Below are 9,874 nucleotides of genomic sequence, written 5' to 3'. Positions count from 1 at the left end.
GTAGAGAGACCAAGGTGCTTGTTTACAAAGCCATTGTCCTCCCAACCCTGCTCTACGCCTGCAAAACGTGGACTGTCTACAGACGTCACACCAAACTCCTGGAGCGTTTCCATCAGCGTCGCCTCAGGAAAATCCTGGAAATCTCTTGGGAAGACAGGCGGACAAATGTCAGCGTGCTGGAAGAAGCAAAGACCACCAGCATTGAAGCAATGCTCCTACACCATCAGCTCCGCTGGACTGGCCATGTTGTCCGAATGCCTGATCACCGTCTCCCAAAGCAGCTACTCTACTCTGAACTCAAGAACGGGAAACAGAATGTTGGTGGGCAGGAAAAGAGATTTAAAGATGGGCTTAAAGCCAACCTTTAAAACTGTGTCATAGACACTGAGAACTGGGAAGCCCCGGCCCTTGAGCGCTCTAATAGGAGGTCAGCTGTAACCAGCAGTGCTGCGGAGTTCGAAGAGGCACGAATGGAGGGTGAAGAGAGACCCAATTTGTGAAACTCAACTCAGGCAGGGGAAATCCTTTTTCAATCCCACCGCTGCCTCCAATTGAGGAGATGTGCGCGCGTGTGAGAGGGAGGGATACAGGATGTGTGAATGTATGACAGGGAGGATTTAGTGGATAAGGAAGGATAACAGAACTGATGGGTTTAAATGAGTAAAGATGGTAACTTATATAGAAAAGTACGGTAACTTATATAGATAGGTACGGTAACTGCCACCAACATGAGGTAATGGTCTTCCTTCAGGCTTACAGAGAGGCAAGGAGACTGATCTTTATGAACAATAAAATTCAAGTTTATTTTGTACATAAGCGTGTGGTTTCAATCAGTAAACGTTCCAGATCTTAAGTTACAATGTAGTCTTTCATGAATGGATATATCTTTAATAACTTCTCTTCGAACAGTAAATAAAACACCCAGTCAACTTATATCACCAGCCTTTCCCCTGAGTGAACAATAAGCTGCCGTCCTTAGCTGATTCCCACAGCTCCTAATCTTTTCAAAACCTAACAGAAACTGATCCTCTCAAAACCCTATCAGCAACTGAATTTTTTAAAAGGGAATATGCTCCAACTGTCAACTTAGCCACGCCCCTTTCTTCTCCCAAGGGAAGCTGCGTTACCATGGCAACCTACTAACACTATTTCCATGTTAGGCTTTTCCTTGCTAATATATAACTTCCTTTTTTTTCTTTAACAAACAAATAAAATCATATCAATAATCTCTGTTTAACTCATAACCTCTTTACAGAGGGCTTAAAGGAGAAACGTGCCAAGAAGAAGGAGCGTCAAGCCAACCCTGACCAAGACCGCCTTCCACCTGGAAACCGATGTCCTCATTGCGGGAGAACATGCAGATCAAGAATAGGTTTCTTCAGTCACCTGCGGACACACCCCCAACACCCTATAACTGGAGGACCATCATCCTCGGCCTACAAGGGATTGCTTAAGTAAGTAAGTATGAGTCTATAAGATGGAGTTTTGTAATGATGTGTGTGTACCTGTATGTGTGTAAGTTGATAGACAAGGGAAGAATCCCAGAACAGAGCTTGCCAAAGAAATATTTAGGAAAGACAAAGGTGAGTAAGAGGTTTCACTGAAAATTATACAGTATTCAATTTCACAATGCAAATACAAAATGGCTCATTCAGCTCTTATGAAAAGTTTTGTCTTCCACCCAGATAAACCATTTTTAAATAAGTAATTTGAGCGGTATATGAAAGTGATACAAATCCTCCTATAAAATCCCAGAACCAAAGAAACATACACATTATGGTTCTGCAGTGTTGTCAAGTGAACTACTCAATAATATTTAAGATACTTAAGAGTTCATTGTTAATGTTTCTCTATTGAAAATTTTGTTCTTGGTGTCCAGTTTAAAGATTAATAGTGAAATCCTATACTTGTCTTCTCAGACTTAAATCCCAGTGGGTGTTTTCAGGGACACTTGAATAGGATTGCATCCTTAAAGGACATTCCAATAACAATGCTAATGAAAAATGATACAATACTGTCAAAACTTCATATCCATGGGTTCTGCACCTACCACAGCTCAGAAACATATCCCTTCCCAAAAAATATTAAGAAGCAAACCTTGATTTTTCTTGTGCTGAGCACTATGTTGATGTGTAAGCATTTGAGCATCCCTAGATGCTGGTATCCACAGGGGATCCTAACATTAAATCACAGCAGACACCCAGTGTATATCTAACTCTGCATGCCTTTATGAAGTGTGAAAACTAATGGAGCCAATACAGATATTTTTCCTAATTCCTATTACACATGGTGCTTACTTAAAACTTTTATTTGTTTTGGTTCCAACGCAATGAAAGTACACAGATGGCCTACAAGATAGTTGTATATTTCATGCTCTAGTTTCAAGATGATGATGATGATGATGATGATGATGATGATGATGATGATGATGATGATGCCTTATTTATATTCAACCCTATCTCCCTGAGGGGACTCAGGGCATGATATCATTTGAGTGGACTAGTCTTGATCTTTTTTTACCTCTACTTCAGCTCTCTAAATTTAAATCATTAGAGGTATAACTTTGAAAAATGCTGCAATGTGAAGCACAGTTCTGCCATATGGATAGGGTAGATGCTAGTAAACGTACTAATATGATTGGTCACTAGGAACAATAAGTACAAAATTTATATTAACGTTTATAAAAATGTGAATTTCCCAAACCTGCACATACTGCCATTGCAAGAAGCATTTCTCCTATTTAACCAGAACAAACTCTACACAAATAAAGGACTGGCTTTCTTCTCTCTCACTGACTCATTTTGAATTCAATTCAATCTAACATGCCTTAAGGACACCAAAACCCATCCTATATTATAGGCCAAGTGAGGTCAACCTCTGGTTAGAACTTCAATGGGAGACCACTAAAAAAGACCAACGTAGTAGGGTATATTTCAGAGAAAGAAATTGGCAAAACCAGCTCTGGGTAATCCTTGTCTAAAAAAAACCCTATGGAATTTATGGGATCACCATAAATTCACTTGAAGGTACACATATTCATCATCCATTAAGATATTCAGCTCATTCCATCACGTAAACATCTTTTCAAAAAAATGTGCCACTGATTGTTCCTGATATTTTCCTCTGTGTGTGTGCACACATGTAAAACTGAAAGAGAGAAATCTTATTTCTTTGAATTTCCCAAAATTTGAATTTCCCAAAATTTCTCAGATGGTATTGTACAATAAACAGTAAGAGAAGTTACTGCATGCCTGCCTATTCATATTCTCCAATATAATATTGTCTATGTTTTGAGCTCTTACGGAGACACCCTTCTCTCTGCCCCACCATAGATACATCTGGCAGAAAGAGGAGAGGTCTTAGTCACTGCTCACAGACTCTGAACTTCCCTTTCCAGTGAGGTTAGACTGGCAAAGTACTTCTCTTTATGCAGGCAAATATACCTTTTTAGTTGATTTTACAGGAACTGGAAAACTCATTTTACAAGAGGAAATGTACCTGGTTTTCTATTTTCTGTTTTCCTTTTGATGGTTTATATTTTTATAGGTTTTAATTTTGTGATTGTGTAATTAAATTTTTCATCTTTTATAATTTGTGCAATTTTAGCTATGTTTTTTCTGGGTTGCTGTGAATTTTCCAGGCCATATGGCCATGTTCCAGAAGCATTCTCTCCTGACACTGCATGGAGTTCTAAACTGTGGGAAAGGCAACAACAAGAGTAGCAGCAGCAGAATGGAAAAGAAAAGGAATCAGACAAATCAAAGATTTTATTGCCAGAGAATTGCTGATGTGGTGGATTGAGCTGAATTATTACACTGTTAATTTGAAGTAATCAGAAGAATAGACAACTTTCTGTTTTTGAGACTTCAATTTGACTAAGTAGGGGAAATAGTTCTGTGTTTTTTAGTTATGGTCTTGTGCCGTTCCAAATTAGCATCCTCAAAAACATTCAGCTGAGGTAAACAGTGTAGCTCCCTTGATGAATGAAACTTTACTGCTTAAGAGTAAGACAGCAAAACTCAATAGGCTTCCAATTGAAAAAGAAAGGTGTGAGGATGACCTGAGCACACAGCCCTTAGTGGTCTGACCTGCATATCCGAGAGACCACCTTTGTCCCCTGTGCAATCAGTGGAGTCACTCAAGCAAAAACAACTCACTTTAGCAAAGAATGAATTTTTGGCAGTGTGTTCTCCATGAATAGCCCTGAACCTTTGGGTTTTACTGTCCCTTCTTTGTGTCTGAGACTGGTAAAATGTGAAAGTCACCATAGCAGACTTTAAAATGCATCCTTTCCTCCAGGTTTTGAACTCTTGATGCTGGAATTCAAATGCTGAATGTTTTTCTTCCTCCTCTTGTTTATGTATTTATGTGAAATATACTCCTTTGCACTTCTTGCAAAAGTGCTTTGTCCTATTCAGATTTCCATGTTTTGTTATACACACAGAGAGACTGGGGGATATTTGAAGGGAAAATAAAAATAGTTTACACAAAGGTTAAAAGAAACAAAAAAAGGAGTTGGTATTATTCAGATGAATCAGTATTGGAGACTGTAATGGAGGGATAATGCACGTGAACTGACATTAACATTTTGTAAATGTTTGGGGGGATAAGTTGCATGAAGGAGTTTCAAAAGAATGACCCACTGAGCTAGAATTAGGTGAGCAAGAATGGAACATGAAAATAGCTTTTTGACAAAATGTTTCTGAACATGGTCAGTGTTGGCATTCAAAAGCATGAGATGAACTTCAAGCCACACCATGAAGATAAAGGCGACTACTGTTTAAATTCTGCAGTAATATCTTTTTAGAGGTAATATTATGGTACTGTTTGGACTCTTCTGTGAATGACAACAACAACAACAAAAACAATGTCTGGAATTAATGCTGATTCTTTTAAAAAGAAAACTATTGGAAGTAATTGTCAGAATGTGGAAGGCTACTTTTAAAAGTAATTGGTTACAGTTATCATTTCAAGGCTCTAATAAGTTGTTGGTTACCAATACAATTGCGGCTTTGAAAATTAACTTTTGAGGGATCCCATGGGAACAGATATCGCCTTCACAGTTCTCTTGGGAACTGCCATGAGATTCCAAAACATTTCTCTCTCTTATGAATTTCTCCCAGCATCCCATTCCTCCTCATCTGAACACTTAGAATCTGACCAGGCTATAACAAGTGCCGGGGGGGGGGGGGGGATTGAAGGTGTTATTATGATGATCCTCAAATAATAGGGGAACAGTGCTTTCAATGGCTACAGTCTTGTAAAATTGGATTGAACACTTTTATAATTGTGCCACAGTTGTAAATATGTAGAAACAGTGCATACAAATGAGTTACAACTATGTAACTTGAAATTAATTGTCCATAACTGCAACAGTGAATTCCATCCATTATAATTGCAGTCATCATTTACATATTTGTATCTAACGCACACAAACACACACACACTTGTGTGTATACAGCATAGACAATATAAAATTGTCAATGTAAGCTATGTCCCCATTTCTAATTTTTTGAGGGTGCATAAATAACTAACTACAATGATTCCTTTATTCCAACAGAAATGAAGATCCATCCTCCTCCAGCCAGGGGAGGATTTTTTTTGCCAGCTGAACTATTTAAGAACTCAATTGAACAGTCCTTTGAGCAGGGAAGTTCCATGTATGAATCATCTTTTAGTTTGTGTAACAAGAGGCAAGAAACACTGTGCACAGGCTGGCAGAAATGGTCGTATTTTAAGAGAGAAAGGAAAGGTGGGTACTTAATATTCATGTCATACTTCCTTAGGGATTGTGGTACAGTGCTGTGATTGAAGCTTAGCATTTGATCCCCTTTAAAAATATATAAAGCAAAGCACTGGAAAATGCTCTCTGGGGACAATCCTGCCATGCCATTGCCACAGAGCAAGTGAACTAATAAATCAATTTCTAACTTGGAGGATGTGATCAAAATTGCTAGAAAGTTGGAATCCCAATTTGTCAAGGGGGAGATGACTGGCTTGATGGCTCAAGTATTTAAGTTCTTACTCTCTTAGGTCAGAAGGATTAAAATATGCAGTTCATCAGATCTCTCTGTGTTATGTCTATCACAAAGGCCAGAAAACCTCAGGAGGAAGAAGAAATTAAGTATACAGTATATAACAAATAATATGAGCCATTGAGATAAATTGAGCATAGAATGCAAGCAAATGATTAAAATATCTTTTACAAGAATTGTATACATATGTTTTATTTGACTAGGTTGTTTTATTTCTACATTTTTTTTCAGTCATGAAATCAGTTGTAGGTCAGATGCATTTGCCAAAAAGGTCCCAGGTTTGTTCTGTGGAACTACCAGTTAATGAATTCTGAATATGTGTTCCCAGTTAGTGTTCACCAGTCCTTTCCCAGTTTCAGTCATAAGAATACAAAAAGCGCCAATCTGCATCAGAACACAATATTATGTAGTCCAGCATTTTTGCACCCGTATTGGTTGCCTTGTGGTGTATGGGAACCCTTCAAACACGACCTGTGTGAAGTAGTCCATTTGAACATATCTATTTGTATTTTAGAATGTTTTTATGAATTTTGATGTAAGTTAATAATTTTTAATCTGATTTATAGAGTATTGTATAATTTTTATATGTGTGTTTATTGTAAGCCGCCCTGAGTCCCCTCTCGGGTGAGAAGGGCGGGATATAAATGTTGTAATAATAATTAATAAATAAATAGTACCCTGTAGCACCATCCCAATAGTATCAGTCAGCTTAGTGACTCAGATTCTGGAAGTGACATAAAGGAAACATGATCAGTAGCTGTTGATTGCCTTCTTGCAATGTTGTTTTTGCTTTTACAGACCTGCAGGTCCAACTTATGGTGGCAATATTTTTCCAGAGGAGATCTGCCATTGTCTTCTTGTGCGATTATTATTTGGTCACTCAATGGGTTTCCATGGCTGAGCAGTGATTTGATCCATAGTCTCTTGGAGTCTGGCACTGGCTTACTTGTTATCTATTATTTTGTCCAATTCCCGTTTCAAGCTTTCATTAAATCTTGTGGCAATGAATTCTGTTAGTCATGTGCTATATGAGAAGTGTCCATTCAGTGTCCATCCAGTTATCCCTACAGTGTCCATAAAGTGTCCATACAGTTATCATTTACTTTTATCCATGCTAATGCCCAATGATGAGAGTTGGAGGCAATCCAGAGAAAACGGATATAGAGACTGCTGTTATAGAATGGTAGACAATCTCTAAGGAGATTGTCTCTTTGCTGAGTTATCAATCCATCTTATGCGCTGCTGCCTAAGGACAACCACTTTCTCCATCTTCTTGAGAAGTTTTTCTGACAACTTTATTGGGGTTTAATGACGTAAACGATGTGCCTTTTCTTATAAAAATATATCATAATAATTTATTGTCATGTTAAGGATTTATACTTAACCGTCCATGTACAGGGTGGACCAAAAGTCACAAAGGGGTTTCAATATTTCATTTTTTTTTAAAAATTGTCAATATCATAGCATCATATACAGTACAGTATATATAGGAAATTTAATTACATTACATTACATTGCATGTAAAAAAAATTCAAAAGACATTTTCAAAAAGTTATTAAAACATGACTTTTGGCCCACCATGTATATCAGCCTTACAGTATTTTATGATTTTTTTAATGCATGTTTTATATAGTTCTAGGGTGGATGAGAAACCAGAAGGTGAGAGACAAAAGGATAGAAACGGATAGATGTGAGCAAATGCAGTCACACACATTTATGTTTGAGAATAATTGTAAAAGGTTATATTAAAGCCTTAAAATAAGTAGATGTACAGGGATGACAACCTATTACTAGTGCAGTCAATTTTGTTGGTAACCATAATAGACCTAGCAGCAATTTAAAGCCCCCAGGATAGAGATCTCAAAATTATATGAATTTCAAACCCCCCTTTTCCTTAAAGAAAGTTTATATGCAGCTTTTTAAAGCTTATTTTGCAAACATGCTACCTCTTTTGTATGCACTTGCTTGCATAGAGAAAGCAAACAATTGTAGTCTGAAGAAGAAGGCAAACAAACATTAAAAGCAGCTTTACAAAGTCATTGTATTATCCTGTGAAGAAGCAAACACAAACAAATTGCTGTTTCCAGATACTAGAAGCTTATTTGTCCTACCATAAAAGGTTCGATATATCCCAACATTTTTCCAGGTGTTTCAATGACATTCACTACAACCCTATGCATTATGTAAATCCTGTGGAATCCCGTGGAAAGCATTCCTAAAGAAACGAGTACAGAATTACAGCTAAAATCTGGACAGGGCTCAGCTGTAGGTAGCATTCTGAGGTGAAATCAAATAGCAACTTAGGAAACAGGATAAGGGAGAAATGCAACAGGAAACAATCATATAATACATGAGAATCCAATAATCTTCTTTCTTGTTTTCCCACCTCTGGGTTCTGTGGGCAGGACCTTCTTGAACACAGCAAGGGGAGGTTAATAAAAGATGAAGACTTTTTTTAAAGTTTCCATGAAGATGGAGGAAGCTGTTCAAGTCTGGGTAAGAAAGAAGGGCTAAATAGTAAGGAGGAGACTTTAGATGCTCAGCAGTTGCCTGAATTTGCCATCTTGTGCTGGACGTTTTCTGGATCCTACAATAGCTAGTATGGGCAAAGAATGAAATACCTACAAATATCCAGTCAAGTATGGACATCTGACAATCCTATTTATGGAAAGAATGCACCATAGAAGGAGTACCTCTTGCACAGTTGCATGGCAGATCTCTAGAGAGAAAAGGCTGTCTGTTAGATGAAATTTTCTCAGTCTTCCTCAGTAACAGAACTGACAGCTGGGCAAAGTGTACACTCATAGGCACAGCATGTTCTCAGCAGCTAGAAGTACAACATGCTAAATACGTTTCCCCCCTGTGGTGATATCTTCGCCAAGTCTCCCCATGACTGGTTATCTGAGGAACAGTTGAGAAGCACCAAAAATACTGAATTCCTATGACACACTTACAAAAACCTTGCTCAGCAGTCATTTTTGTTGTTAAATGCTCTTTTTGCAATAAACATGTCAGCAGAGCCAACAAACAAACAGAAGAGGAAATTGCTGCCATCAGTAGAGAACAAAACCATCAGATCAGTTTGTTTTCCCTCCATATCAAATGGGAATAACAGCACTATCATTATCCAGTATGGAAAATGGCAAAGGTGATAGTGGGCGAGTATAAGTCTCCATGCAGTTTTTAACCCTGTGACACATACTTCTAAACTGTATGGAGTGCAAACTCTGTATACCTATACTAGAATAGGCCTCATTTGTGCAGACTTCTGTATTGTGTGTACATGTACTGAGAGAGTTATACAGAGTAGGGCAGAGTACATTGCATGGCTTTGTCACCTACTTGATTGTAGAAGGAAGATTTCTTCACCTGCTTTTGTACTGTTAGAAGGCATCTTCATAACCATGACCACAACAGAATGGACCCTTGGTCTGATGAAGCTAGGCTTGCTACAGTTTGAGCATCTGTTCTGTTATCCAGAAATCTGAAATCCAAAATTTTCAAAAATCTGACAATATCCACACGGGTGGCTGAGACAGTGACAGCTTTCTTTTCTGATGGTTCAGTGTACACAAACACTGTTTCATGAACAAAATTATTACAAATATTATGTATAAAAAACATACATGCATCTATGGTGGGGCTTCATCTCCAAGATAACATTATGTATGATCATACAGAATAGGCAAATACAGGCATTCCAAAGTAAAAAATGAAAACAAAAGCCAAAACATTTCAGGCCCCAGGCTTTCTGATAAAGGATTCCCAACTTGGATTCTCATGGTGAGTCAAAAAACATATGATAATTTCCTGTTTGTGACAAGATACTAGTCAGTTTG

General features: G+C 37.9%; 1 long non-coding RNA gene across 2 annotated transcripts; it reads left to right on the top strand.

Annotated features, from left to right (window-relative positions):
* Window positions 1-348: 348 nt before the first annotated feature.
* LOC134297422 (uncharacterized) lies at window positions 349-7,043 on the top strand. Of its 2 annotated transcripts, none has more exons than XR_010004152.1 (3): window positions 349-1,454; window positions 5,561-5,752; window positions 6,834-7,043. It is a non-coding gene; the product is annotated as an uncharacterized LOC134297422 (long non-coding RNA). The 2 variants fall into 2 exon arrangements; XR_010004153.1 differs by having other exon boundaries at window positions 349-1,458.
* The last annotated feature ends 2,831 nt before the right edge of the window (window positions 7,044-9,874 follow it).

The sequence above is a fragment of the Anolis carolinensis genome, chromosome 3 (genome assembly GCF_035594765.1).
Source record: "Anolis carolinensis isolate JA03-04 chromosome 3, rAnoCar3.1.pri, whole genome shotgun sequence".
Lineage (NCBI taxonomy): Eukaryota > Metazoa > Chordata > Lepidosauria > Squamata > Dactyloidae > Anolis > Anolis carolinensis.
The sequence above is the reverse complement of the archived record's forward strand: the minus strand, read 5'-3'. Positions and strand labels throughout refer to the sequence as shown.